This window comes from Microtus pennsylvanicus, chromosome 6 (assembly GCF_037038515.1).
Source record: "Microtus pennsylvanicus isolate mMicPen1 chromosome 6, mMicPen1.hap1, whole genome shotgun sequence".
NCBI lineage: Eukaryota > Metazoa > Chordata > Mammalia > Rodentia > Cricetidae > Microtus > Microtus pennsylvanicus.
Window position 1 is genome coordinate 122,708,186 of NC_134584.1, and position 27,797 is coordinate 122,735,982.

Sequence of the window (27,797 nt, forward strand, 5' to 3'; positions counted from 1 at the left end):
CGCCAGCCCGCCCCCACGCCCCCACGCCCTCCGGAGTCCGAGTCCGGAAGGACGGACGGACGGGCGGGCGGGCGGGCGGACGGACGATCCCCTCCCCGCCCGCCAGACAGCCTGCCAGCTAGGCCGCCCTCTGCCCCGACCCGGAGCCGGGCTCCAGGGCCAGCAGCAGTCGCCAGGCAGCCCTACCTACCGACCTTGTCTCCCGTTCCTCATCGGGCACCCTCACCGCGCCCCAACCGTGCCCCTGGCAGGTTTGTTGGCCCGCAAGCTGGCTCCTCCCTTGCCCGCCCTCAGCCTCCTTCGGTGGGGAATCCACGGGTGTCGGCTTTGACAGGGCCTCAGGGCTTTCCAGGGCAGGGGTCGGCTTTGGACCCCGACTCTCCCTCCACCTGGGGACTGTTGCCAGGTAGCCAGCCAGCTCCTTGCCTCTGTCGTCCCGCGGGCCACTGGTGGAAGCATGGGGGTTGGGTCCGGGGAGATGGGCGGCGCCCGGCAAGGGGTGATGGTGGGGCTGGGGTGAGACTGGGGTGGGGTGGCATGGGGTGGCATGAGGAGTTCGCGGGGGAGGTGCCCAGATAGGCTCAGGCAAAGCGGTTGGATCGCTTGGGGCATCCTTCCAGACAGGGGTAGACACTGTCTTGCTGGTGCCCTACCTACGGAGGTGCCTCGACGGGTCTGGTAGTGGCTAGGCGCTAGTCTCTCATCATTGGGGAACTGTAGTTTCCTCCTAATGCTCCTCCTCCTCCACCTCTTCTTCTACCTGCCCTTCCCTCCTGCTCCTGCTCCTGCTCCTGCTCCTCTTCCTCGGCTCCCCAGAGTAACCCCCTCCTCCTGGAGAATCTAGAAAGCCTGGGATTGGGTTAGAGAGACTGTGTGCCTGTGCCCGCCTGTGCTTTCTCGCCGTTCTGAGAAACCTTGGTTCTCTCTTTGGAACTTGGAATGCCAGCTCCCAAGATTCCAGTTCTGCCCCATGTCCACCCCCACCCCCAGTCCCACCCCTATCCCCTATCGCCAGCCAGCGGGGCCATCCAGTCCCCCATTGAAGGTGCCTCGTCGTGAAGTGGGCCGCACGCCCGCCCTGCGCGTCGGGGAGAAGAGAGAAAGGCAGGCTGTCCAGCGTGGAAGATGCTCCTGGGCCGACCGGTGGGGCCGAGGGAACTTGGAACTTGGAACTTGGGTCTTGGCGCTCTCTGCTCCTGGACGGTGGGGGCGGGGGCAGGTCCCGGCCGCAACTCTCTTGGGCTATGTATCCTTATTTCCACCGGGCCACCCGGCATCCCCCACCATCAAGGAAGACTCAAGAAGGCAAGTCTGTTCCTTCTGCACCCACCTCTGGGGCTGAGCAGGACCTTCCTGAGCCTGGACTGTTATAAGGATGCTGTCGGCTGGCATCTGAAATCCACCGCACAGCTCAGCACAGCACAGACCTCTCTCTCTCGGCTTGGCTCTGGGTAGATAGATAGATAGATAGATAGATAGATAGATAGATAGGGAGTTCCACCGTAGGGCTTAGTGGAACAGCGCCTGAGCGTCCAGCTTCTTGACTCCATGCCCATCTTGGACCTCGGTGGTTGGCCTCCACCTCACAGATTCCATCCCTGAGCCCAGGCCTTGGCCTCTCAGGTTGGGTTCAGGAGGCAACCAACTGTTGATACCTGGCATCCCATCCCACCGGGGACAAGCCCACCAGCCGAGCGAGCCCTAGAGGGCACCAGTGCGTGGGCGCTTCCCCTCATGCACGCGCGCATGCCCGTAGGCACTCGGGCCTGCACACAAGCGTACTCACACGCTCGCGCATGCAGAAACACACTCAAGCACGCGTGTACGCAAGCACGCGATCGGAGCCTACAGACTGACACGCAAGCAGGTGGACACCCAGACGCACATCCACACAAGTACGCACGCACAGCACACACACACACACACAATCATGCAAAAATGCACACACTCCCGAGCAGGCAGAGACAAAAGCAGGCAAAACCCCAGACACACGTGCGCACTCACAAGCATGCACGCACAACACACACACAAACACAAAGGCGCCTATTGTGGCCTACACGAACACACGTGCACCCACATGGGGCTTCTCACACAAGCACGCACATTGCACATTACACACAGGCAAGCAGGCACACAGGCACGCAGGTGGGCGCACACCCCATCCCCGGGAGTGGGTGGGTGGAGCCTGCTTGCTCTTAGACCGCATCCACCGGGTGCATTGCGTGGAGGGGGCGAGGCGATCTCTTCCTGAACACATACACAGTGTTGTGCTGTGCGGGGCTGCGATGCCAGGCGCACCTAGGCCCTTGGCCCTCGCCCTTCGCCCCTCGCCGCGGCTCCCAAGGGCATGCCGGTGGCCGTCCAGCTTCCACCCGTGACACCCACCCCGCGCAGCGAGTTAGTCTTAATTTCCTTCAGTGGTCCTGTCATTTCCTTCCCCACTCGGGTGTTTCCCCTCGTGGGTGGGTTTCCTGCGTGCCTGAGGGCTCTGAGCGGTGGGTGGATTTGGAACCTTGTGAGAGGTGCGCCGTCTTTCCGGGGTGCGGATTGTCCTGGTGGTGTCTTGCCTGGTCCGGGCTGGCCCTCGGCCCGCGGTCGCGAAGGCCAAAAGGGGCCGAAAGAGAAAAGGAAGACAAAAAGCCTACAGCACCCGGTATTCCCAAGCGGTCTCCCATCCAAGTACTAACCAGGCCCGACCCTGCTTAGCTTCCGAGATCAGACGAGATCGGGCGCGTTCAGGGTGGTATGGCCGTAGACGGAGGCGTGTGTCGCTGTCGTGCCCCAAGAGCCTGCTGCTGCTGCTGCTGCTGCTGCTGCTGCTGCTGCTGCTGCTGCTGCTGCTGCTGCTGTAACACTGGCCTGCCTGCGCTCCTGCACGCCAGCCCGCCCCCACGCCCCCACGCCCTCCGGAGTCCGAGTCCGGAAGGACGGACGGACGGACGGACGGGCGGGCGGGCGGGCGGGCGGACGGACTATCCCCTCCCCGCCCGCCAGACAGCCTGCCAGCTAGGCCGCCCTCTGCCCCGACCCGGAGCCGGGCTCCAGGGCCAGCAGCAGTCGCCAGGCAGCCCTACCTACCGACCTTGTCTCCCGTTCCTCATCGGGCACCCTCACCGCGCCCCAACCGTGCCCCTGGCAGGTTTGTTGGCCCGCAAGCTGGCTCCTCCCTTGCCCGCCCTCAGCCTCCTTCGGTGGGGAATCCACGGGTGTCGGCTTTGACAGGGCCTCAGGGCTTTCCAGGGCAGGGGTCGGCTTTGGACCCCGACTCTCCCTCCACCTGGGGACTGTTGCCAGGTAGCCAGCCAGCTCCTTGCCTCTGTCGTCCCGCGGGCCACTGGTGGAAGCATGGGGGTTGGGTCCGGGGAGATGGGCGGCGCCCGGCAAGGGGTGATGGTGGGGCTGGGGTGAGACTGGGGTGGGGTGGCATGGGGTGGCATGAGGAGTTCGCGGGGGAGGTGCCCAGATAGGCTCAGGCAAAGCGGTTGGATCGCTTGGGGCATCCTTCCAGACAGGGGTAGACACTGTCTTGCTGGTGCCCTACCTACGGAGGTGCCTCGACGGGTCTGGTAGTGGCTAGGCGCTAGTCTCTCATCATTGGGGAACTGTAGTTTCCTCCTAATGCTCCTCCTCCTCCACCTCTTCTTCTACCTGCCCTTCCCTCCTGCTCCTGCTCCTGCTCCTGCTCCTCTTCCTCGGCTCCCCAGAGTAACCCCCTCCTCCTGGAGAATCTAGAAAGCCTGGGATTGGGTTAGAGAGACTGTGTGCCTGTGCCCGCCTGTGCTTTCTCGCCGTTCTGAGAAACCTTGGTTCTCTCTTTGGAACTTGGAATGCCAGCTCCCAAGATTCCAGTTCTGCCCCATGTCCACCCCCACCCCCAGTCCCACCCCTATCCCCTATCGCCAGCCAGCGGGGCCATCCAGTCCCCCATTGAAGGTGCCTCGTCGTGAAGTGGGCCGCACGCCCGCCCTGCGCGTCGGGGAGAAGAGAGAAAGGCAGGCTGTCCAGCGTGGAAGATGCTCCTGGGCCGACCGGTGGGGCCGAGGGAACTTGGAACTTGGAACTTGGGTCTTGGCGCTCTCTGCTCCTGGACGGTGGGGGCGGGGGCAGGTCCCGGCCGCAACTCTCTTGGGCTATGTATCCTTATTTCCACCGGGCCACCCGGCATCCCCCACCATCAAGGAAGACTCAAGAAGGCAAGTCTGTTCCTTCTGCACCCACCTCTGGGGCTGAGCAGGACCTTCCTGAGCCTGGACTGTTATAAGGATGCTGTCGGCTGGCATCTGAAATCCACCGCACAGCTCAGCACAGCACAGACCTCTCTCTCTCGGCTTGGCTCTGGGTAGATAGATAGATAGATAGATAGATAGATAGATAGATAGATAGGGAGTTCCACCGTAGGGCTTAGTGGAACAGCGCCTGAGCGTCCAGCTTCTTGACTCCATGCCCATCTTGGACCTCGGTGGTTGGCCTCCACCTCACAGATTCCATCCCTGAGCCCAGGCCTTGGCCTCTCAGGTTGGGTTCAGGAGGCAACCAACTGTTGATACCTGGCATCCCATCCCACCGGGGACAAGCCCACCAGCCGAGCGAGCCCTAGAGGGCACCAGTGCGTGGGCGCTTCCCCTCATGCACGCGCGCATGCCCGTAGGCACTCGGGCCTGCACACAAGCGTACTCACACGCTCGCGCATGCAGAAACACACTCAAGCACGCGTGTACGCAAGCACGCGATCGGAGCCTACAGACTGACACGCAAGCAGGTGGACACCCAGACGCACATCCACACAAGTACGCACGCACAGCACACACACACACACACAATCATGCAAAAATGCACACACTCCCGAGCAGGCAGAGACAAAAGCAGGCAAAACCCCAGACACACGTGCGCACTCACAAGCATGCACGCACAACACACACACAAACACAAAGGCGCCTATTGTGGCCTACACGAACACACGTGCACCCACATGGGGCTTCTCACACAAGCACGCACATTGCACATTACACACAGGCAAGCAGGCACACAGGCACGCAGGTGGGCGCACACCCCATCCCCGGGAGTGGGTGGGTGGAGCCTGCTTGCTCTTAGACCGCATCCACCGGGTGCATTGCGTGGAGGGGGCGAGGCGATCTCTTCCTGAACACATACACAGTGTTGTGCTGTGCGGGGCTGCGATGCCAGGCGCACCTAGGCCCTTGGCCCTCGCCCTTCGCCCCTCGCCGCGGCTCCCAAGGGCATGCCGGTGGCCGTCCAGCTTCCACCCGTGACACCCACCCCGCGCAGCGAGTTAGTCTTAATTTCCTTCAGTGGTCCTGTCATTTCCTTCCCCACTCGGGTGTTTCCCCTCGTGGGTGGGTTTCCTGCGTGCCTGAGGGCTCTGAGCGGTGGGTGGATTTGGAACCTTGTGAGAGGTGCGCCGTCTTTCCGGGGTGCGGATTGTCCTGGTGGTGTCTTGCCTGGTCCGGGCTGGCCCTCGGCCCGCGGTCGCGAAGGCCAAAAGGGGCCGAAAGAGAAAAGGAAGACAAAAAGCCTACAGCACCCGGTATTCCCAGGCGGTCTCCCATCCAAGTACTAACCAGGCCCGACCCTGCTTAGCTTCCGAGATCAGACGAGATCGGGCGCGTTCAGGGTGGTATGGCCGTAGACGGAGGCGTGTGTCGCTGTCGTGCCCCAAGAGCCTGCTGCTGCTGCTGCTGCTGCTGCTGCTGCTGCTGCTGCTGCTGCTGCTGCTGCTGCTGCTGCTGCTGCTGCTGTAACACTGGCCTGCCTGCGCTCCTGCACGCCAGCCCGCCCCCACGCCCCCACGCCCTCCGGAGTCCGAGTCCGGAAGGACGGACGGACGGGCGGGCGGGCGGGCGGACGGACGATCCCCTCCCCGCCCGCCAGACAGCCTGCCAGCTAGGCCGCCCTCTGCCCCGACCCGGAGCCGGGCTCCAGGGCCAGCAGCAGTCGCCAGGCAGCCCTACCTACCGACCTTGTCTCCCGTTCCTCATCGGGCACCCTCACCGCGCCCCAACCGTGCCCCTGGCAGGTTTGTTGGCCCGCAAGCTGGCTCCTCCCTTGCCCGCCCTCAGCCTCCTTCGGTGGGGAATCCACGGGTGTCGGCTTTGACAGGGCCTCAGGGCTTTCCAGGGCAGGGGTCGGCTTTGGACCCCGACTCTCCCTCCACCTGGGGACTGTTGCCAGGTAGCCAGCCAGCTCCTTGCCTCTGTCGTCCCGCGGGCCACTGGTGGAAGCATGGGGGTTGGGTCCGGGGAGATGGGCGGCGCCCGGCAAGGGGTGATGGTGGGGCTGGGGTGAGACTGGGGTGGGGTGGCATGGGGTGGCATGAGGAGTTCGCGGGGGAGGTGCCCAGATAGGCTCAGGCAAAGCGGTTGGATCGCTTGGGGCATCCTTCCAGACAGGGGTAGACACTGTCTTGCTGGTGCCCTACCTACGGAGGTGCCTCGACGGGTCTGGTAGTGGCTAGGCGCTAGTCTCTCATCATTGGGGAACTGTAGTTTCCTCCTAATGCTCCTCCTCCTCCACCTCTTCTTCTACCTGCCCTTCCCTCCTGCTCCTGCTCCTGCTCCTGCTCCTCTTCCTCGGCTCCCCAGAGTAACCCCCTCCTCCTGGAGAATCTAGAAAGCCTGGGATTGGGTTAGAGAGACTGTGTGCCTGTGCCCGCCTGTGCTTTCTCGCCGTTCTGAGAAACCTTGGTTCTCTCTTTGGAACTTGGAATGCCAGCTCCCAAGATTCCAGTTCTGCCCCATGTCCACCCCCACCCCCAGTCCCACCCCTATCCCCTATCGCCAGCCAGCGGGGCCATCCAGTCCCCCATTGAAGGTGCCTCGTCGTGAAGTGGGCCGCACGCCCGCCCTGCGCGTCGGGGAGAAGAGAGAAAGGCAGGCTGTCCAGCGTGGAAGATGCTCCTGGGCCGACCGGTGGGGCCGAGGGAACTTGGAACTTGGAACTTGGGTCTTGGCGCTCTCTGCTCCTGGACGGTGGGGGCGGGGGCAGGTCCCGGCCGCAACTCTCTTGGGCTATGTATCCTTATTTCCACCGGGCCACCCGGCATCCCCCACCATCAAGGAAGACTCAAGAAGGCAAGTCTGTTCCTTCTGCACCCACCTCTGGGGCTGAGCAGGACCTTCCTGAGCCTGGACTGTTATAAGGATGCTGTCGGCTGGCATCTGAAATCCACCGCACAGCTCAGCACAGCACAGACCTCTCTCTCTCGGCTTGGCTCTGGGTAGATAGATAGATAGATAGATAGATAGATAGATAGATAGATAGATAGGGAGTTCCACCGTAGGGCTTAGTGGAACAGCGCCTGAGCGTCCAGCTTCTTGACTCCATGCCCATCTTGGACCTCGGTGGTTGGCCTCCACCTCACAGATTCCATCCCTGAGCCCAGGCCTTGGCCTCTCAGGTTGGGTTCAGGAGGCAACCAACTGTTGATACCTGGCATCCCATCCCACCGGGGACAAGCCCACCAGCCGAGCGAGCCCTAGAGGGCACCAGTGCGTGGGCGCTTCCCCTCATGCACGCGCGCATGCCCGTAGGCACTCGGGCCTGCACACAAGCGTACTCACACGCTCGCGCATGCAGAAACACACTCAAGCACGCGTGTACGCAAGCACGCGATCGGAGCCTACAGACTGACACGCAAGCAGGTGGACACCCAGACGCACATCCACACAAGTACGCACGCACAGCACACACACACACACACAATCATGCAAAAATGCACACACTCCCGAGCAGGCAGAGACAAAAGCAGGCAAAACCCCAGACACACGTGCGCACTCACAAGCATGCACGCACAACACACACACAAACACAAAGGCGCCTATTGTGGCCTACACGAACACACGTGCACCCACATGGGGCTTCTCACACAAGCACGCACATTGCACATTACACACAGGCAAGCAGGCACACAGGCACGCAGGTGGGCGCACACCCCATCCCCGGGAGTGGGTGGGTGGAGCCTGCTTGCTCTTAGACCGCATCCACCGGGTGCATTGCGTGGAGGGGGCGAGGCGATCTCTTCCTGAACACATACACAGTGTTGTGCTGTGCGGGGCTGCGATGCCAGGCGCACCTAGGCCCTTGGCCCTCGCCCTTCGCCCCTCGCCGCGGCTCCCAAGGGCATGCCGGTGGCCGTCCAGCTTCCACCCGTGACACCCACCCCGCGCAGCGAGTTAGTCTTAATTTCCTTCAGTGGTCCTGTCATTTCCTTCCCCACTCGGGTGTTTCCCCTCGTGGGTGGGTTTCCTGCGTGCCTGAGGGCTCTGAGCGGTGGGTGGATTTGGAACCTTGTGAGAGGTGCGCCGTCTTTCCGGGGTGCGGATTGTCCTGGTGGTGTCCTGCCTGGTCCGGGCTGGCCCTCGGCCCGCGGTCGCGAAGGCCAAAAGGGGCCGAAAGAGAAAAGGAAGACAAAAAGCCTACAGCACCCGGTATTCCCAGGCGGTCTCCCATCCAAGTACTAACCAGGCCCGACCCTGCTTAGCTTCCGAGATCAGACGAGATCGGGCGCGTTCAGGGTGGTATGGCCGTAGACGGAGGCGTGTGTCGCTGTCGTGCCCCAAGAGCCTGCTGCTGCTGCTGCTGCTGCTGCTGCTGCTGCTGCTGCTGCTGCTGCTGCTGCTGCTGTAACACTGGCCTGCCTGCGCTCCTGCACGCCAGCCCGCCCCCACGCCCCCACGCCCTCCGGAGTCCGAGTCCGGAAGGACGGACGGACGGACGGACGGACGGACGGACGGGCGGGCGGGCGGGCGGGCGGACGGACGATCCCCTCCCCGCCCGCCAGACAGCCTGCCAGCTAGGCCGCCCTCTGCCCCGACCCGGAGCCGGGCTCCAGGGCCAGCAGCAGTCGCCAGGCAGCCCTACCTACCGACCTTGTCTCCCGTTCCTCATCGGGCACCCTCACCGCGCCCCAACCGTGCCCCTGGCAGGTTTGTTGGCCCGCAAGCTGGCTCCTCCCTTGCCCGCCCTCAGCCTCCTTCGGTGGGGAATCCACGGGTGTCGGCTTTGACAGGGCCTCAGGGCTTTCCAGGGCAGGGGTCGGCTTTGGACCCCGACTCTCCCTCCACCTGGGGACTGTTGCCAGGTAGCCAGCCAGCTCCTTGCCTCTGTCGTCCCGCGGGCCACTGGTGGAAGCATGGGGGTTGGGTCCGGGGAGATGGGCGGCGCCCGGCAAGGGGTGATGGTGGGGCTGGGGTGAGACTGGGGTGGGGTGGCATGGGGTGGCATGAGGAGTTCGCGGGGGAGGTGCCCAGATAGGCTCAGGCAAAGCGGTTGGATCGCTTGGGGCATCCTTCCAGACAGGGGTAGACACTGTCTTGCTGGTGCCCTACCTACGGAGGTGCCTCGACGGGTCTGGTAGTGGCTAGGCGCTAGTCTCTCATCATTGGGGAACTGTAGTTTCCTCCTAATGCTCCTCCTCCTCCACCTCTTCTTCTACCTGCCCTTCCCTCCTGCTCCTGCTCCTGCTCCTGCTCCTCTTCCTCGGCTCCCCAGAGTAACCCCCTCCTCCTGGAGAATCTAGAAAGCCTGGGATTGGGTTAGAGAGACTGTGTGCCTGTGCCCGCCTGTGCTTTCTCGCCGTTCTGAGAAACCTTGGTTCTCTCTTTGGAACTTGGAATGCCAGCTCCCAAGATTCCAGTTCTGCCCCATGTCCACCCCCACCCCCAGTCCCACCCCTATCCCCTATCGCCAGCCAGCGGGGCCATCCAGTCCCCCATTGAAGGTGCCTCGTCGTGAAGTGGGCCGCACGCCCGCCCTGCGCGTCGGGGAGAAGAGAGAAAGGCAGGCTGTCCAGCGTGGAAGATGCTCCTGGGCCGACCGGTGGGGCCGAGGGAACTTGGAACTTGGAACTTGGGTCTTGGCGCTCTCTGCTCCTGGACGGTGGGGGCGGGGGCAGGTCCCGGCCGCAACTCTCTTGGGCTATGTATCCTTATTTCCACCGGGCCACCCGGCATCCCCCACCATCAAGGAAGACTCAAGAAGGCAAGTCTGTTCCTTCTGCACCCACCTCTGGGGCTGAGCAGGACCTTCCTGAGCCTGGACTGTTATAAGGATGCTGTCGGCTGGCATCTGAAATCCACCGCACAGCTCAGCACAGCACAGACCTCTCTCTCTCGGCTTGGCTCTGGGTAGATAGATAGATAGATAGATAGATAGATAGATAGATAGATAGGGAGTTCCACCGTAGGGCTTAGTGGAACAGCGCCTGAGCGTCCAGCTTCTTGACTCCATGCCCATCTTGGACCTCGGTGGTTGGCCTCCACCTCACAGATTCCATCCCTGAGCCCAGGCCTTGGCCTCTCAGGTTGGGTTCAGGAGGCAACCAACTGTTGATACCTGGCATCCCATCCCACCGGGGACAAGCCCACCAGCCGAGCGAGCCCTAGAGGGCACCAGTGCGTGGGCGCTTCCCCTCATGCACGCGCGCATGCCCGTAGGCACTCGGGCCTGCACACAAGCGTACTCACACGCTCGCGCATGCAGAAACACACTCAAGCACGCGTGTACGCAAGCACGCGATCGGAGCCTACAGACTGACACGCAAGCAGGTGGACACCCAGACGCACATCCACACAAGTACGCACGCACAGCACACACACACACACACAATCATGCAAAAATGCACACACTCCCGAGCAGGCAGAGACAAAAGCAGGCAAAACCCCAGACACACGTGCGCACTCACAAGCATGCACGCACAACACACACACAAACACAAAGGCGCCTATTGTGGCCTACACGAACACACGTGCACCCACATGGGGCTTCTCACACAAGCACGCACATTGCACATTACACACAGGCAAGCAGGCACACAGGCACGCAGGTGGGCGCACACCCCATCCCCGGGAGTGGGTGGGTGGAGCCTGCTTGCTCTTAGACCGCATCCACCGGGTGCATTGCGTGGAGGGGGCGAGGCGATCTCTTCCTGAACACATACACAGTGTTGTGCTGTGCGGGGCTGCGATGCCAGGCGCACCTAGGCCCTTGGCCCTCGCCCTTCGCCCCTCGCCGCGGCTCCCAAGGGCATGCCGGTGGCCGTCCAGCTTCCACCCGTGACACCCACCCCGCGCAGCGAGTTAGTCTTAATTTCCTTCAGTGGTCCTGTCATTTCCTTCCCCACTCGGGTGTTTCCCCTCGTGGGTGGGTTTCCTGCGTGCCTGAGGGCTCTGAGCGGTGGGTGGATTTGGAACCTTGTGAGAGGTGCGCCGTCTTTCCGGGGTGCGGATTGTCCTGGTGGTGTCCTGCCTGGTCCGGGCTGGCCCTCGGCCCGCGGTCGCGAAGGCCAAAAGGGGCCGAAAGAGAAAAGGAAGACAAAAAGCCTACAGCACCCGGTATTCCCAGGCGGTCTCCCATCCAAGTACTAACCAGGCCCGACCCTGCTTAGCTTCCGAGATCAGACGAGATCGGGCGCGTTCAGGGTGGTATGGCCGTAGACGGAGGCGTGTGTCGCTGTCGTGCCCCAAGAGCCTGCTGCTGCTGCTGCTGCTGCTGCTGCTGCTGCTGCTGCTGCTGCTGCTGCTGCTGCTGTAACACTGGCCTGCCTGCGCTCCTGCACGCCAGCCCGCCCCCACGCCCCCACGCCCTCCGGAGTCCGAGTCCGGAAGGACGGACGGACGGACGGACGGACGGACGGACGGGCGGGCGGACGGACGATCCCCTCCCCGCCCGCCAGACAGCCTGCCAGCTAGGCCGCCCTCTGCCCCGACCCGGAGCCGGGCTCCAGGGCCAGCAGCAGTCGCCAGGCAGCCCTACCTACCGACCTTGTCTCCCGTTCCTCATCGGGCACCCTCACCGCGCCCCAACCGTGCCCCTGGCAGGTTTGTTGGCCCGCAAGCTGGCTCCTCCCTTGCCCGCCCTCAGCCTCCTTCGGTGGGGAATCCACGGGTGTCGGCTTTGACAGGGCCTCAGGGCTTTCCAGGGCAGGGGTCGGCTTTGGACCCCGACTCTCCCTCCACCTGGGGACTGTTGCCAGGTAGCCAGCCAGCTCCTTGCCTCTGTCGTCCCGTGGGCCACTGGTGGAAGCATGGGGGTTGGGTCCGGGGAGATGGGCGGCGCCCGGCAAGGGGTGATGGTGGGGCTGGGGTGAGACTGGGGTGGGGTGGCATGGGGTGGCATGAGGAGTTCGCGGGGGAGGTGCCCAGATAGGCTCAGGCAAAGCGGTTGGATCGCTTGGGGCATCCTTCCAGACAGGGGTAGACACTGTCTTGCTGGTGCCCTACCTACGGAGGTGCCTCGACGGGTCTGGTAGTGGCTAGGCGCTAGTCTCTCATCATTGGGGAACTGTAGTTTCCTCCTAATGCTCCTCCTCCTCCACCTCTTCTTCTACCTGCCCTTCCCTCCTGCTCCTGCTCCTGCTCCTGCTCCTCTTCCTCGGCTCCCCAGAGTAACCCCCTCCTCCTGGAGAATCTAGAAAGCCTGGGATTGGGTTAGAGAGACTGTGTGCCTGTGCCCGCCTGTGCTTTCTCGCCGTTCTGAGAAACCTTGGTTCTCTCTTTGGAACTTGGAATGCCAGCTCCCAAGATTCCAGTTCTGCCCCATGTCCACCCCCACCCCCAGTCCCACCCCTATCCCCTATCGCCAGCCAGCGGGGCCATCCAGTCCCCCATTGAAGGTGCCTCGTCGTGAAGTGGGCCGCACGCCCGCCCTGCGCGTCGGGGAGAAGAGAGAAAGGCAGGCTGTCCAGCGTGGAAGATGCTCCTGGGCCGACCGGTGGGGCCGAGGGAACTTGGAACTTGGAACTTGGGTCTTGGCGCTCTCTGCTCCTGGACGGTGGGGGCGGGGGCAGGTCCCGGCCGCAACTCTCTTGGGCTATGTATCCTTATTTCCACCGGGCCACCCGGCATCCCCCACCATCAAGGAAGACTCAAGAAGGCAAGTCTGTTCCTTCTGCACCCACCTCTGGGGCTGAGCAGGACCTTCCTGAGCCTGGACTGTTATAAGGATGCTGTCGGCTGGCATCTGAAATCCACCGCACAGCTCAGCACAGCACAGACCTCTCTCTCTCGGCTTGGCTCTGGGTAGATAGATAGATAGATAGATAGATAGATAGATAGATAGATAGATAGGGAGTTCCACCGTAGGGCTTAGTGGAACAGCGCCTGAGCGTCCAGCTTCTTGACTCCATGCCCATCTTGGACCTCGGTGGTTGGCCTCCACCTCACAGATTCCATCCCTGAGCCCAGGCCTTGGCCTCTCAGGTTGGGTTCAGGAGGCAACCAACTGTTGATACCTGGCATCCCATCCCACCGGGGACAAGCCCACCAGCCGAGCGAGCCCTAGAGGGCACCAGTGCGTGGGCGCTTCCCCTCATGCACGCGCGCATGCCCGTAGGCACTCGGGCCTGCACACAAGCGTACTCACACGCTCGCGCATGCAGAAACACACTCAAGCACGCGTGTACGCAAGCACGCGATCGGAGCCTACAGACTGACACGCAAGCAGGTGGACACCCAGACGCACATCCACACAAGTACGCACGCACAGCACACACACACACACACAATCATGCAAAAATGCACACACTCCCGAGCAGGCAGAGACAAAAGCAGGCAAAACCCCAGACACACGTGCGCACTCACAAGCATGCACGCACAACACACACACAAACACAAAGGCGCCTATTGTGGCCTACACGAACACACGTGCACCCACATGGGGCTTCTCACACAAGCACGCACATTGCACATTACACACAGGCAAGCAGGCACACAGGCACGCAGGTGGGCGCACACCCCATCCCCGGGAGTGGGTGGGTGGAGCCTGCTTGCTCTTAGACCGCATCCACCGGGTGCATTGCGTGGAGGGGGCGAGGCGATCTCTTCCTGAACACATACACAGTGTTGTGCTGTGCGGGGCTGCGATGCCAGGCGCACCTAGGCCCTTGGCCCTCGCCCTTCGCCCCTCGCCGCGGCTCCCAAGGGCATGCCGGTGGCCGTCCAGCTTCCACCCGTGACACCCACCCCGCGCAGCGAGTTAGTCTTAATTTCCTTCAGTGGTCCTGTCATTTCCTTCCCCACTCGGGTGTTTCCCCTCGTGGGTGGGTTTCCTGCGTGCCTGAGGGCTCTGAGCGGTGGGTGGATTTGGAACCTTGTGAGAGGTGCGCCGTCTTTCCGGGGTGCGGATTGTCCTGGTGGTGTCCTGCCTGGTCCGGGCTGGCCCTCGGCCCGCGGTCGCGAAGGCCAAAAGGGGCCGAAAGAGAAAAGGAAGACAAAAAGCCTACAGCACCCGGTATTCCCAGGCGGTCTCCCATCCAAGTACTAACCAGGCCCGACCCTGCTTAGCTTCCGAGATCAGACGAGATCGGGCGCGTTCAGGGTGGTATGGCCGTAGACGGAGGCGTGTGTCGCTGTCGTGCCCCAAGAGCCTGCTGCTGCTGCTGCTGCTGCTGCTGCTGCTGCTGCTGCTGCTGCTGCTGCTGCTGCTGCTGTAACACTGGCCTGCCTGCGCTCCTGCACGCCAGCCCGCCCCCACGCCCCCACGCCCTCCGGAGTCCGAGTCCGGAAGGACGGACGGACGGACGGACGGACGGACGGACGGGCGGGCGGGCGGGCGGGCGGGCGGACGGACGATCCCCTCCCCGCCCGCCAGACAGCCTGCCAGCTAGGCCGCCCTCTGCCCCGACCCGGAGCCGGGCTCCAGGGCCAGCAGCAGTCGCCAGGCAGCCCTACCTACCGACCTTGTCTCCCGTTCCTCATCGGGCACCCTCACCGCGCCCCAACCGTGCCCCTGGCAGGTTTGTTGGCCCGCAAGCTGGCTCCTCCCTTGCCCGCCCTCAGCCTCCTTCGGTGGGGAATCCACGGGTGTCGGCTTTGACAGGGCCTCAGGGCTTTCCAGGGCAGGGGTCGGCTTTGGACCCCGACTCTCCCTCCACCTGGGGACTGTTGCCAGGTAGCCAGCCAGCTCCTTGCCTCTGTCGTCCCGTGGGCCACTGGTGGAAGCATGGGGGTTGGGTCCGGGGAGATGGGCGGCGCCCGGCAAGGGGTGATGGTGGGGCTGGGGTGAGACTGGGGTGGGGTGGCATGGGGTGGCATGAGGAGTTCGCGGGGGAGGTGCCCAGATAGGCTCAGGCAAAGCGGTTGGATCGCTTGGGGCATCCTTCCAGACAGGGGTAGACACTGTCTTGCTGGTGCCCTACCTACGGAGGTGCCTCGACGGGTCTGGTAGTGGCTAGGCGCTAGTCTCTCATCATTGGGGAACTGTAGTTTCCTCCTAATGCTCCTCCTCCTCCACCTCTTCTTCTACCTGCCCTTCCCTCCTGCTCCTGCTCCTGCTCCTGCTCCTCTTCCTCGGCTCCCCAGAGTAACCCCCTCCTCCTGGAGAATCTAGAAAGCCTGGGATTGGGTTAGAGAGACTGTGTGCCTGTGCCCGCCTGTGCTTTCTCGCCGTTCTGAGAAACCTTGGTTCTCTCTTTGGAACTTGGAATGCCAGCTCCCAAGATTCCAGTTCTGCCCCATGTCCACCCCCACCCCCAGTCCCACCCCTATCCCCTATCGCCAGCCAGCGGGGCCATCCAGTCCCCCATTGAAGGTGCCTCGTCGTGAAGTGGGCCGCACGCCCGCCCTGCGCGTCGGGGAGAAGAGAGAAAGGCAGGCTGTCCAGCGTGGAAGATGCTCCTGGGCCGACCGGTGGGGCCGAGGGAACTTGGAACTTGGAACTTGGGTCTTGGCGCTCTCTGCTCCTGGACGGTGGGGGCGGGGGCAGGTCCCGGCCGCAACTCTCTTGGGCTATGTATCCTTATTTCCACCGGGCCACCCGGCATCCCCCACCATCAAGGAAGACTCAAGAAGGCAAGTCTGTTCCTTCTGCACCCACCTCTGGGGCTGAGCAGGACCTTCCTGAGCCTGGACTGTTATAAGGATGCTGTCGGCTGGCATCTGAAATCCACCGCACAGCTCAGCACAGCACAGACCTCTCTCTCTCGGCTTGGCTCTGGGTAGATAGATAGATAGATAGATAGATAGATAGATAGATAGATAGATAGATAGGGAGTTCCACCGTAGGGCTTAGTGGAACAGCGCCTGAGCGTCCAGCTTCTTGACTCCATGCCCATCTTGGACCTCGGTGGTTGGCCTCCACCTCACAGATTCCATCCCTGAGCCCAGGCCTTGGCCTCTCAGGTTGGGTTCAGGAGGCAACCAACTGTTGATACCTGGCATCCCATCCCACCGGGGACAAGCCCACCAGCCGAGCGAGCCCTAGAGGGCACCAGTGCGTGGGCGCTTCCCCTCATGCACGCGCGCATGCCCGTAGGCACTCGGGCCTGCACACAAGCGTACTCACACGCTCGCGCATGCAGAAACACACTCAAGCACGCGTGTACGCAAGCACGCGATCGGAGCCTACAGACTGACACGCAAGCAGGTGGACACCCAGACGCACATCCACACAAGTACGCACGCACAGCACACACACACACACACAATCATGCAAAAATGCACACACTCCCGAGCAGGCAGAGACAAAAGCAGGCAAAACCCCAGACACACGTGCGCACTCACAAGCATGCACGCACAACACACACACAAACACAAAGGCGCCTATTGTGGCCTACACGAACACACGTGCACCCACATGGGGCTTCTCACACAAGCACGCACATTGCACATTACACACAGGCAAGCAGGCACACAGGCACGCAGGTGGGCGCACACCCCATCCCCGGGAGTGGGTGGGTGGAGCCTGCTTGCTCTTAGACCGCATCCACCGGGTGCATTGCGTGGAGGGGGCGAGGCGATCTCTTCCTGAACACATACACAGTGTTGTGCTGTGCGGGGCTGCGATGCCAGGCGCACCTAGGCCCTTGGCCCTCGCCCTTCGCCCCTCGCCGCGGCTCCCAAGGGCATGCCGGTGGCCGTCCAGCTTCCACCCGTGACACCCACCCCGCGCAGCGAGTTAGTCTTAATTTCCTTCAGTGGTCCTGTCATTTCCTTCCCCACTCGGGTGTTTCCCCTCGTGGGTGGGTTTCCTGCGTGCCTGAGGGCTCTGAGCGGTGGGTGGATTTGGAACCTTGTGAGAGGTGCGCCGTCTTTCCGGGGTGCGGATTGTCCTGGTGGTGTCCTGCCTGGTCCGGGCTGGCCCTCGGCCCGCGGTCGCGAAGGCCAAAAGGGGCCGAAAGAGAAAAGGAAGACAAAAAGCCTACAGCACCCGGTATTCCCAGGCGGTCTCCCATCCAAGTACTAACCAGGCCCGACCCTGCTTAGCTTCCGAGATCAGACGAGATCGGGCGCGTTCAGGGTGGTATGGCCGTAGACGGAGGCGTGTGTCGCTGTCGTGCCCCAAGAGCCTGCTGCTGCTGCTGCTGCTGCTGCTGCTGCTGCTGCTGCTGCTGCTGCTGCTGCTGCTGCTGCTGCTGCTGTAACACTGGCCTGCCTGCGCTCCTGCACGCCAGCCCGCCCCCACGCCCCCACGCCCTCCGGAGTCCGAGTCCGGAAGGACGGACGGACGGGCGGGCGGGCGGGCGGACGGACGATCCCCTCCCCGCCCGCCAGACAGCCTGCCAGCTAGGCCGCCCTCTGCCCCGACCCGGAGCCGGGCTCCAGGGCCAGCAGCAGTCGCCAGGCAGCCCTACCTACCGACCTTGTCTCCCGTTCCTCATCGGGCACCCTCACCGCGCCCCAACCGTGCCCCTGGCAGGTTTGTTGGCCCGCAAGCTGGCTCCTCCCTTGCCCGCCCTCAGCCTCCTTCGGTGGGGAATCCACGGGTGTCGGCTTTGACAGGGCCTCAGGGCTTTCCAGGGCAGGGGTCGGCTTTGGACCCCGACTCTCCCTCCACCTGGGGACTGTTGCCAGGTAGCCAGCCAGCTCCTTGCCTCTGTCGTCCCGCGGGCCACTGGTGGAAGCATGGGGGTTGGGTCCGGGGAGATGGGCGGCGCCCGGCAAGGGGTGATGGTGGGGCTGGGGTGAGACTGGGGTGGGGTGGCATGGGGTGGCATGAGGAGTTCGCGGGGGAGGTGCCCAGATAGGCTCAGGCAAAGCGGTTGGATCGCTTGGGGCATCCTTCCAGACAGGGGTAGACACTGTCTTGCTGGTGCCCTACCTACGGAGGTGCCTCGACGGGTCTGGTAGTGGCTAGGCGCTAGTCTCTCATCATTGGGGAACTGTAGTTTCCTCCTAATGCTCCTCCTCCTCCACCTCTTCTTCTACCTGCCCTTCCCTCCTGCTCCTGCTCCTGCTCCTGCTCCTCTTCCTCGGCTCCCCAGAGTAACCCCCTCCTCCTGGAGAATCTAGAAAGCCTGGGATTGGGTTAGAGAGACTGTGTGCCTGTGCCCGCCTGTGCTTTCTCGCCGTTCTGAGAAACCTTGGTTCTCTCTTTGGAACTTGGAATGCCAGCTCCCAAGATTCCAGTTCTGCCCCATGTCCACCCCCACCCCCAGTCCCACCCCTATCCCCTATCGCCAGCCAGCGGGGCCATCCAGTCCCCCATTGAAGGTGCCTCGTCGTGAAGTGGGCCGCACGCCCGCCCTGCGCGTCGGGGAGAAGAGAGAAAGGCAGGCTGTCCAGCGTGGAAGATGCTCCTGGGCCGACCGGTGGGGCCGAGGGAACTTGGAACTTGGAACTTGGGTCTTGGCGCTCTCTGCTCCTGGACGGTGGGGGCGGGGGCAGGTCCCGGCCGCAACTCTCTTGGGCTATGTATCCTTATTTCCACCGGGCCACCCGGCATCCCCCACCATCAAGGAAGACTCAAGAAGGCAAGTCTGTTCCTTCTGCACCCACCTCTGGGGCTGAGCAGGACCTTCCTGAGCCTGGACTGTTATAAGGATGCTGTCGGCTGGCATCTGAAATCCACCGCACAGCTCAGCACAGCACAGACCTCTCTCTCTCGGCTTGGCTCTGGGTAGATAGATAGATAGATAGATAGATAGATAGATAGATAGATAGGGAGTTCCACCGTAGGGCTTAGTGGAACAGCGCCTGAGCGTCCAGCTTCTTGACTCCATGCCCATCTTGGACCTCGGTGGTTGGCCTCCACCTCACAGATTCCATCCCTGAGCCCAGGCCTTGGCCTCTCAGGTTGGGTTCAGGAGGCAACCAACTGTTGATACCTGGCATCCCATCCCACCGGGGACAAGCCCACCAGCCGAGCGAGCCCTAGAGGGCACCAGTGCGTGGGCGCTTCCCCTCATGCACGCGCGCATGCCCGTAGGCACTCGGGCCTGCACACAAGCGTACTCACACGCTCGCGCATGCAGAAACACACTCAAGCACGCGTGTACGCAAGCACGCGATCGGAGCCTACAGACTGACACGCAAGCAGGTGGACACCCAGACGCACATCCACACAAGTACGCACGCACAGCACACACACACACACACAATCATGCAAAAATGCACACACTCCCGAGCAGGCAGAGACAAAAGCAGGCAAAACCCCAGACACACGTGCGCACTCACAAGCATGCACGCACAACACACACACAAACACAAAGGCGCCTATTGTGGCCTACACGAACACACGTGTACCCACATGGGGCTTCTCACACAAGCACGCACATTGCACATTACACACAGGCAAGCAGGCACACAGGCACGCAGGTGGGCGCACACCCCATCCCCGGGAGTGGGTGGGTGGAGCCTGCTTGCTCTTAGACCGCATCCACCGGGTGCATTGCGTGGAGGGGGCGAGGCGATCTCTTCCTGAACACATACACAGTGTTGTGCTGTGCGGGGCTGCGATGCCAGGCGCACCTAGGCCCTTGGCCCTCGCCCTTCGCCCCTCGCCGCGGCTCCCAAGGGCATGCCGGTGGCCGTCCAGCTTCCACCCGTGACACCCACCCCGCGCAGCGAGTTAGTCTTAATTTCCTTCAGTGGTCCTGTCATTTCCTTCCCCACTCGGGTGTTTCCCCTCGTGGGTGGGTTTCCTGCGTGCCTGAGGGCTCTGAGCGGTGGGTGGATTTGGAACCTTGTGAGAGGTGCGCCGTCTTTCCGGGGTGCGGATTGTCCTGGTGGTGTCTTGCCTGGTCCGGGCTGGCCCTCGGCCCGCGGTCGCGAAGGCCAAAAGGGGCCGAAAGAGAAAAGGAAGACAAAAAGCCTACAGCACCCGGTATTCCCAGGCGGTCTCCCATCCAAGTACTAACCAGGCCCGACCCTGCTTAGCTTCCGAGATCAGACGAGATCGGGCGCGTTCAGGGTGGTATGGCCGTAGACGGAGGCGTGTGTCGCTGTCGTGCCCCAAGAGCCTGCTGCTGCTGCTGCTGCTGCTGCTGCTGCTGCTGCTGCTGCTGCTGCTGCTGCTGCTGCTGCTGCTGCTGCTGCTGCTGCTGCTGTAACACTGGCCTGCCTGCGCTCCTGCACGCCAGCCCGCCCCCACGCCCCCACGCCCTCCGGAGTCCGAGTCCGGAAGGACGGACGGACGGGCGGGCGGGCGGGCGGACGGACGATCCCCTCCCCGCCCGCCAGACAGCCTGCCAGCTAGGCCGCCCTCTGCCCCGACCCGGAGCCGGGCTCCAGGGCCAGCAGCAGTCGCCAGGCAGCCCTACCTACCGACCTTGTCTCCCGTTCCTCATCGGGCACCCTCACCGCGCCCCAACCGTGCCCCTGGCAGGTTTGTTGGCCCGCAAGCTGGCTCCTCCCTTGCCCGCCCTCAGCCTCCTTCGGTGGGGAATCCACGGGTGTCGGCTTTGACAGGGCCTCAGGGCTTTCCAGGGCAGGGGTCGGCTTTGGACCCCGACTCTCCCTCCACCTGGGGACTGTTGCCAGGTAGCCAGCCAGCTCCTTGCCTCTGTCGTCCCGCGGGCCACTGGTGGAAGCATGGGGGTTGGGTCCGGGGAGATGGGCGGCGCCCGGCAAGGGGTGATGGTGGGGCTGGGGTGAGACTGGGGTGGGGTGGCATGGGGTGGCATGAGGAGTTCGCGGGGGAGGTGCCCAGATAGGCTCAGGCAAAGCGGTTGGATCGCTTGGGGCATCCTTCCAGACAGGGGTAGACACTGTCTTGCTGGTGCCCTACCTACGGAGGTGCCTCGACGGGTCTGGTAGTGGCTAGGCGCTAGTCTCTCATCATTGGGGAACTGTAGTTTCCTCCTAATGCTCCTCCTCCTCCACCTCTTCTTCTACCTGCCCTTCCCTCCTGCTCCTGCTCCTGCTCCTGCTCCTCTTCCTCGGCTCCCCAGAGTAACCCCCTCCTCCTGGAGAATCTAGAAAGCCTGGGATTGGGTTAGAGAGACTGTGTGCCTGTGCCCGCCTGTGCTTTCTCGCCGTTCTGAGAAACCTTGGTTCTCTCTTTGGAACTTGGAATGCCAGCTCCCAAGATTCCAGTTCTGCCCCATGTCCACCCCCACCCCCAGTCCCACCCCTATCCCCTATCGCCAGCCAGCGGGGCCATCCAGTCCCCCATTGAAGGTGCCTCGTCGTGAAGTGGGCCGCACGCCCGCCCTGCGCGTCGGGGAGAAGAGAGAAAGGCAGGCTGTCCAGCGTGGAAGATGCTCCTGGGCCGACCGGTGGGGCCGAGGGAACTTGGAACTTGGAACTTGGGTCTTGGCGCTCTCTGCTCCTGGACGGTGGGGGCGGGGGCAGGTCCCGGCCGCAACTCTCTTGGGCTATGTATCCTTATTTCCACCGGGCCACCCGGCATCCCCCACCATCAAGGAAGACTCAAGAAGGCAAGTCTGTTCCTTCTGCACCCACCTCTGGGGCTGAGCAGGACCTTCCTGAGCCTGGACTGTTATAAGGATGCTGTCGGCTGGCATCTGAAATCCACCGCACAGCTCAGCACAGCACAGACCTCTCTCTCTCGGCTTGGCTCTGGGTAGATAGATAGATAGATAGATAGATAGATAGATAGATAGATAGGGAGTTCCACCGTAGGGCTTAGTGGAACAGCGCCTGAGCGTCCAGCTTCTTGACTCCATGCCCATCTTGGACCTCGGTGGTTGGCCTCCACCTCACAGATTCCATCCCTGAGCCCAGGCCTTGGCCTCTCAGGTTGGGTTCAGAAGGCAACCAACTGTTGATACCTGGCATCCCATCCCACCGGGGACAAGCCCACCAGCCGAGCGAGCCCTAGAGGGCACCAGTGCGTGGGCGCTTCCCCTCATGCACGCGCGCATGCCCGTAGGCACTCGGGCCTGCACACAAGCGTACTCACACGCTCGCGCATGCAGAAACACACTCAAGCACGCGTGTACGCAAGCACGCGATCGGAGCCTACAGACTGACACGCAAGCAGGTGGACACCCAGACGCACATCCACACAAGTACGCACGCACAGCACACACACACACACACAATCATGCAAAAATGCACACACTCCCGAGCAGGCAGAGACAAAAGCAGGCAAAACCCCAGACACACGTGCGCACTCACAAGCATGCACGCACAACACACACACAAACACAAAGGCGCCTATTGTGGCCTACACGAACACACGTGCACCCACATGGGGCTTCTCACACAAGCACGCACATTGCACATTACACACAGGCAAGCAGGCACACAGGCACGCAGGTGGGCGCACACCCCATCCCCGGGAGTGGGTGGGTGGAGCCTGCTTGCTCTTAGACCGCATCCACCGGGTGCATTGCGTGGAGGGGGCGAGGCGATCTCTTCCTGAACACATACACAGTGTTGTGCTGTGCGGGGCTGCGATGCCAGGCGCACCTAGGCCCTTGGCCCTCGCCCTTCGCCCCTCGCCGCGGCTCCCAAGGGCATGCCGGTGGCCGTCCAGCTTCCACCGGTGACACCCACCCCGCGCAGCGAGTTAGTCTTAATTTCCTTCAGTGGTCCTGTCATTTCCTTCCCCACTCGGGTGTTTCCCCTCGTGGGTGGGTTTCCTGCGTGCCTGAGGGCTCTGAGCGGTGGGTGGATTTGGAACCTTGTGAGAGGTGCGCCGTCTTTCCGGGGTGCGGATTGTCCTGGTGGTGTCCTGCCTGGTCCGGGCTGGCCCTCGGCCCGCGGTCGCGAAGGCCAAAAGGGGCCGAAAGAGAAAAGGAAGACAAAAAGCCTACAGCACCCGGTATTCCCAGGCGGTCTCCCATCCAAGTACTAACCAGGCCCGACCCTGCTTAGCTTCCGAGATCAGACGAGATCGGGCGCGTTCAGGGTGGTATGGCCGTAGACGGAGGCGTGTGTCGCTGTCGTGCCCCAAGAGCCTGCTGCTGCTGCTGCTGCTGCTGCTGCTGCTGCTGCTGCTGCTGCTGCTGCTGCTGCTGCTGCTGCTGCTGTAACACTGGCCTGCCTGCGCTCCTGCACGCCAGCCCGCCCCCACGCCCCCACGCCCTCCGGAGTCCGAGTCCGGAAGGACGGACGGACGGGCGGGCGGGCGGGCGGACGGACGATCCCCTCCCCGCCCGCCAGACAGCCTGCCAGCTAGGCCGCCCTCTGCCCCGACCCGGAGCCGGGCTCCAGGGCCAGCAGCAGTCGCCAGGCAGCCCTACCTACCGACCTTGTCTCCCGTTCCTCATCGGGCACCCTCACCGCGCCCCAACCGTGCCCCTGGCAGGTTTGTTGGCCCGCAAGCTGGCTCCTCCCTTGCCCGCCCTCAGCCTCCTTCGGTGGGGAATCCACGGGTGTCGGCTTTGACAGGGCCTCAGGGCTTTCCAGGGCAGGGGTCGGCTTTGGACCCCGACTCTCCCTCCACCTGGGGACTGTTGCCAGGTAGCCAGCCAGCTCCTTGCCTCTGTCGTCCCGCGGGCCACTGGTGGAAGCATGGGGGTTGGGTCCGGGGAGATGGGCGGCGCCCGGCAAGGGGTGATGGTGGGGCTGGGGTGAGACTGGGGTGGGGTGGCATGGGGTGGCATGAGGAGTTCGCGGGGGAGGTGCCCAGATAGGCTCAGGCAAAGCGGTTGGATCGCTTGGGGCATCCTTCCAGACAGGGGTAGACACTGTCTTGCTGGTGCCCTACCTACGGAGGTGCCTCGACGGGTCTGGTAGTGGCTAGGCGCTAGTCTCTCATCATTGGGGAACTGTAGTTTCCTCCTAATGCTCCTCCTCCTCCACCTCTTCTTCTACCTGCCCTTCCCTCCTGCTCCTGCTCCTGCTCCTGCTCCTCTTCCTCGGCTCCCCAGAGTAACCCCCTCCTCCTGGAGAATCTAGAAAGCCTGGGATTGGGTTAGAGAGACTGTGTGCCTGTGCCCGCCTGTGCTTTCTCGCCGTTCTGAGAAACCTTGGTTCTCTCTTTGGAACTTGGAATGCCAGCTCCCAAGATTCCAGTTCTGCCCCATGTCCACCCCCACCCCCAGTCCCACCCCTATCCCCTATCGCCAGCCAGCGGGGCCATCCAGTCCCCCATTGAAGGTGCCTCGTCGTGAAGTGGGCCGCACGCCCGCCCTGCGCGTCGGGGAGAAGAGAGAAAGGCAGGCTGTCCAGCGTGGAAGATGCTCCTGGGCCGACCGGTGGGGCCGAGGGAACTTGGAACTTGGAACTTGGGTCTTGGCGCTCTCTGCTCCTGGACGGTGGGGGCGGGGGCAGGTCCCGGCCGCAACTCTCTTGGGCTATGTATCCTTATTTCCACCGGGCCACCCGGCATCCCCCACCATCAAGGAAGACTCAAGAAGGCAAGTCTGTTCCTTCTGCACCCACCTCTGGGGCTGAGCAGGACCTTCCTGAGCCTGGACTGTTATAAGGATGCTGTCGGCTGGCATCTGAAATCCACCGCACAGCTCAGCACAGCACAGACCTCTCTCTCTCGGCTTGGCTCTGGGTAGATAGATAGATAGATAGATAGATAGATAGATAGATAGATAGATAGATAGATAGGGAGTTCCACCGTAGGGCTTAGTGGAACAGCGCCTGAGCGTCCAGCTTCTTGACTCCATGCCCATCTTGGACCTCGGTGGTTGGCCTCCACCTCACAGATTCCATCCCTGAGCCCAGGCCTTGGCCTCTCAGGTTGGGTTCAGAAGGCAACCAACTGTTGATACCTGGCATCCCATCCCACCGGGGACAAGCCCACCAGCCGAGCGAGCCCTAGAGGGCACCAGTGCGTGGGCGCTTCCCCTCATGCACGCGCGCATGCCCGTAGGCACTCGGGCCTGCACACAAGCGTACTCACACGCTCGCGCATGCAGAAACACACTCAAGCACGCGTGTACGCAAGCACGCGATCGGAGCCTACAGACTGACACGCAAGCAGGTGGACACCCAGACGCACATCCACACAAGTACGCACGCACAGCACACACACACACACACAATCATGCAAAAATGCACACACTCCCGAGCAGGCAGAGACAAAAGCAGGCAAAACCCCAGACACACGTGCGCACTCACAAGCATGCACGCACAACACACACACAAACACAAAGGCGCCTATTGTGGCCTACACGAACACACGTGCACCCACATGGGGCTTCTCACACAAGCACGCACATTGCACATTACACACAGGCAAGCAGGCACACAGGCACGCAGGTGGGCGCACACCCCATCCCCGGGAGTGGGTGGGTGGAGCCTGCTTGCTCTTAGACCGCATCCACCGGGTGCATTGCGTGGAGGGGGCGAGGCGATCTCTTCCTGAACACATACACAGTGTTGTGCTGTGCGGGGCTGCGATGCCAGGCGCACCTAGGCCCTTGGCCCTCGCCCTTCGCCCCTCGCCGCGGCTCCCAAGGGCATGCCGGTGGCCGTCCAGCTTCCACCGGTGACACCCACCCCGCGCAGCGAGTTAGTCTTAATTTCCTTCAGTGGTCCTGTCATTTCCTTCCCCACTCGGGTGTTTCCCCTCGTGGGTGGGTTTCCTGCGTGCCTGAGGGCTCTGAGCGGTGGGTGGATTTGGAACCTTGTGAGAGGTGCGCCGTCTTTCCGGGGTGCGGATTGTCCTGGTGGTGTCCTGCCTGGTCCGGGCTGGCCCTCGGCCCGCGGTCGCGAAGGCCAAAAGGGGCCGAAAGAGAAAAGGAAGACAAAAAGCCTACAGCACCCGGTATTCCCAGGCGGTCTCCCATCCAAGTACTAACCAGGCCCGACCCTGCTTAGCTTCCGAGATCAGACGAGATCGGGCGCGTTCAGGGTGGTATGGCCGTAGACGGAGGCGTGTGTCGCTGTCGTGCCCCAAGAGCCTGCTGCTGCTGCTGCTGCTGCTGCTGCTGCTGCTGCTGCTGCTGCTGCTGCTGCTGCTGCTGCTGTAACACTGGCCTGCCTGCGCTCCTGCACGCCAGCCCGCCCCCACGCCCCCACGCCCTCCGGAGTCCGAGTCCGGAAGGACGGACGGACGGGCGGGCGGGCGGGCGGACGGACGATCCCCTCCCCGCCCGCCAGACAGCCTGCCAGCTAGGCCGCCCTCTGCCCCGACCCGGAGCCGGGCTCCAGGGCCAGCAGCAGTCGCCAGGCAGCCCTACCTACCGACCTTGTCTCCCGTTCCTCATCGGGCACCCTCACCGCGCCCCAACCGTGCCCCTGGCAGGTTTGTTGGCCCGCAAGCTGGCTCCTCCCTTGCCCGCCCTCAGCCTCCTTCGGTGGGGAATCCACGGGTGTCGGCTTTGACAGGGCCTCAGGGCTTTCCAGGGCAGGGGTCGTCTTTGGACCCCGACTCTCCCTCCACCTGGGGACTGTTGCCAGGTAGCCAGCCAGCTCCTTGCCTCTGTCGTCCCGCGGGCCACTGGTGGAAGCATGGGGGTTGGGTCCGGGGAGATGGGCGGCGCCCGGCAAGGGGTGATGGTGGGGCTGGGGTGAGACTGGGGTGGGGGTGGCATGGGGTGGCATGAGGAGTTCGCGGGGGAGGTGCCCAGATAGGCTCAGGCAAAGCGGTTGGATCGCTTGGGGCATCCTTCCAGACAGGGGTAGACACTGTCTTGCTGGTGCCCTACCTACGGAGGTGCCTCGACGGGTCTGGTAGTGGCTAGGCGCTAGTCTCTCATCATTGGGGAACTGTAGTTTCCTCCTAATGCTCCTCCTCCTCCACCTCTTCTTCTACCTGCCCTTCCCTCCTGCTCCTGCTCCTGCTCCTGCTCCTCTTCCTCGGCTCCCCAGAGTAACCCCCTCCTCCTGGAGAATCTAGAAAGCCTGGGATTGGGTTAGAGAGACTGTGTGCCTGTGCCCGCCTGTGCTTTCTCGCCGTTCTGAGAAACCTTGGTTCTCTCTTTGGAACTTGGAATGCCAGCTCCCAAGATTCCAGTTCTGCCCCATGTCCACCCCCACCCCCAGTCCCACCCCTATCCCCTATCGCCAGCCAGCGGGGCCATCCAGTCCCCCATTGAAGGTGCCTCGTCGTGAAGTGGGCCGCACGCCCGCCCTGCGCGTCGGGGAGAAGAGAGAAAGGCAGGCTGTCCAGCGTGGAAGATGCTCCTGGGCCGACCGGTGGGGCCGAGGGAACTTGGAACTTGGAACTTGGGTCTTGGCGCTCTCTGCTCCTGGACGGTGGGGGCGGGGGCAGGTCCCGGCCGCAACTCTCTTGGGCTATGTATCCTTATTTCCACCGGGCCACCCGGCATCCCCCACCATCAAGGAAGACTCAAGAAGGCAAGTCTGTTCCTTCTGCACCCACCTCTGGGGCTGAGCAGGACCTTCCTGAGCCTGGACTGTTATAAGGATGCTGTCGGCTGGCATCTGAAATCCACCGCACAGCTCAGCACAGCACAGACCTCTCTCTCTCGGCTTGGCTCTGGGTAGATAGATAGATAGATAGATAGATAGATAGATAGATAGATAGATAGGGAGTTCCACCGTAGGGCTTAGTGGAACAGCGCCTGAGCGTCCAGCTTCTTGACTCCATGCCCATCTTGGACCTCGGTGGTTGGCCTCCACCTCACAGATTCCATCCCTGAGCCCAGGCCTTGGCCTCTCAGGTTGGGTTCAGAAGGCAACCAACTGTTGATACCTGGCATCCCATCCCACCGGGGACAAGCCCACCAGCCG

General features: G+C 62.9%; 9 non-coding genes across 9 annotated transcripts; all 9 read right to left on the bottom strand.

The window, feature by feature from the left end:
- Positions 1–2,638: 2,638 nt before the first annotated feature.
- On the bottom strand, positions 2,639–2,757 carry LOC142853155 (5S ribosomal RNA). Its single transcript, XR_012911094.1, has one exon. It is a non-coding gene; the product is annotated as a 5S ribosomal RNA (ribosomal RNA).
- Positions 2,758–5,530: 2,773 nt separating this feature from the next.
- On the bottom strand, positions 5,531–5,649 carry LOC142853260 (5S ribosomal RNA). The gene has a single exon (XR_012911178.1). It is a non-coding gene; the product is annotated as a 5S ribosomal RNA (ribosomal RNA).
- A 2,780-nt stretch (positions 5,650–8,429) lies between these two features.
- Positions 8,430–8,548, bottom strand: LOC142853261 (5S ribosomal RNA). The gene has a single exon (XR_012911179.1). It is a non-coding gene; the product is annotated as a 5S ribosomal RNA (ribosomal RNA).
- Positions 8,549–11,333: 2,785 nt separating this feature from the next.
- Positions 11,334–11,452, bottom strand: LOC142853262 (5S ribosomal RNA). The gene has a single exon (XR_012911180.1). It is a non-coding gene; the product is annotated as a 5S ribosomal RNA (ribosomal RNA).
- A 2,777-nt stretch (positions 11,453–14,229) lies between these two features.
- Positions 14,230–14,348, bottom strand: LOC142853264 (5S ribosomal RNA). The gene has a single exon (XR_012911182.1). It is a non-coding gene; the product is annotated as a 5S ribosomal RNA (ribosomal RNA).
- A 2,800-nt stretch (positions 14,349–17,148) lies between these two features.
- On the bottom strand, positions 17,149–17,267 carry LOC142853265 (5S ribosomal RNA). Its single transcript, XR_012911183.1, has one exon. It is a non-coding gene; the product is annotated as a 5S ribosomal RNA (ribosomal RNA).
- Positions 17,268–20,040: 2,773 nt separating this feature from the next.
- Positions 20,041–20,159, bottom strand: LOC142853266 (5S ribosomal RNA). Its single transcript, XR_012911184.1, has one exon. It is a non-coding gene; the product is annotated as a 5S ribosomal RNA (ribosomal RNA).
- Positions 20,160–22,947: 2,788 nt separating this feature from the next.
- LOC142853267 (5S ribosomal RNA) lies at positions 22,948–23,066 on the bottom strand. The gene has a single exon (XR_012911185.1). It is a non-coding gene; the product is annotated as a 5S ribosomal RNA (ribosomal RNA).
- Positions 23,067–25,851: 2,785 nt separating this feature from the next.
- Positions 25,852–25,970, bottom strand: LOC142853268 (5S ribosomal RNA). Its single transcript, XR_012911186.1, has one exon. It is a non-coding gene; the product is annotated as a 5S ribosomal RNA (ribosomal RNA).
- Between the last annotated feature and the right edge of the window lie 1,827 nt (positions 25,971–27,797).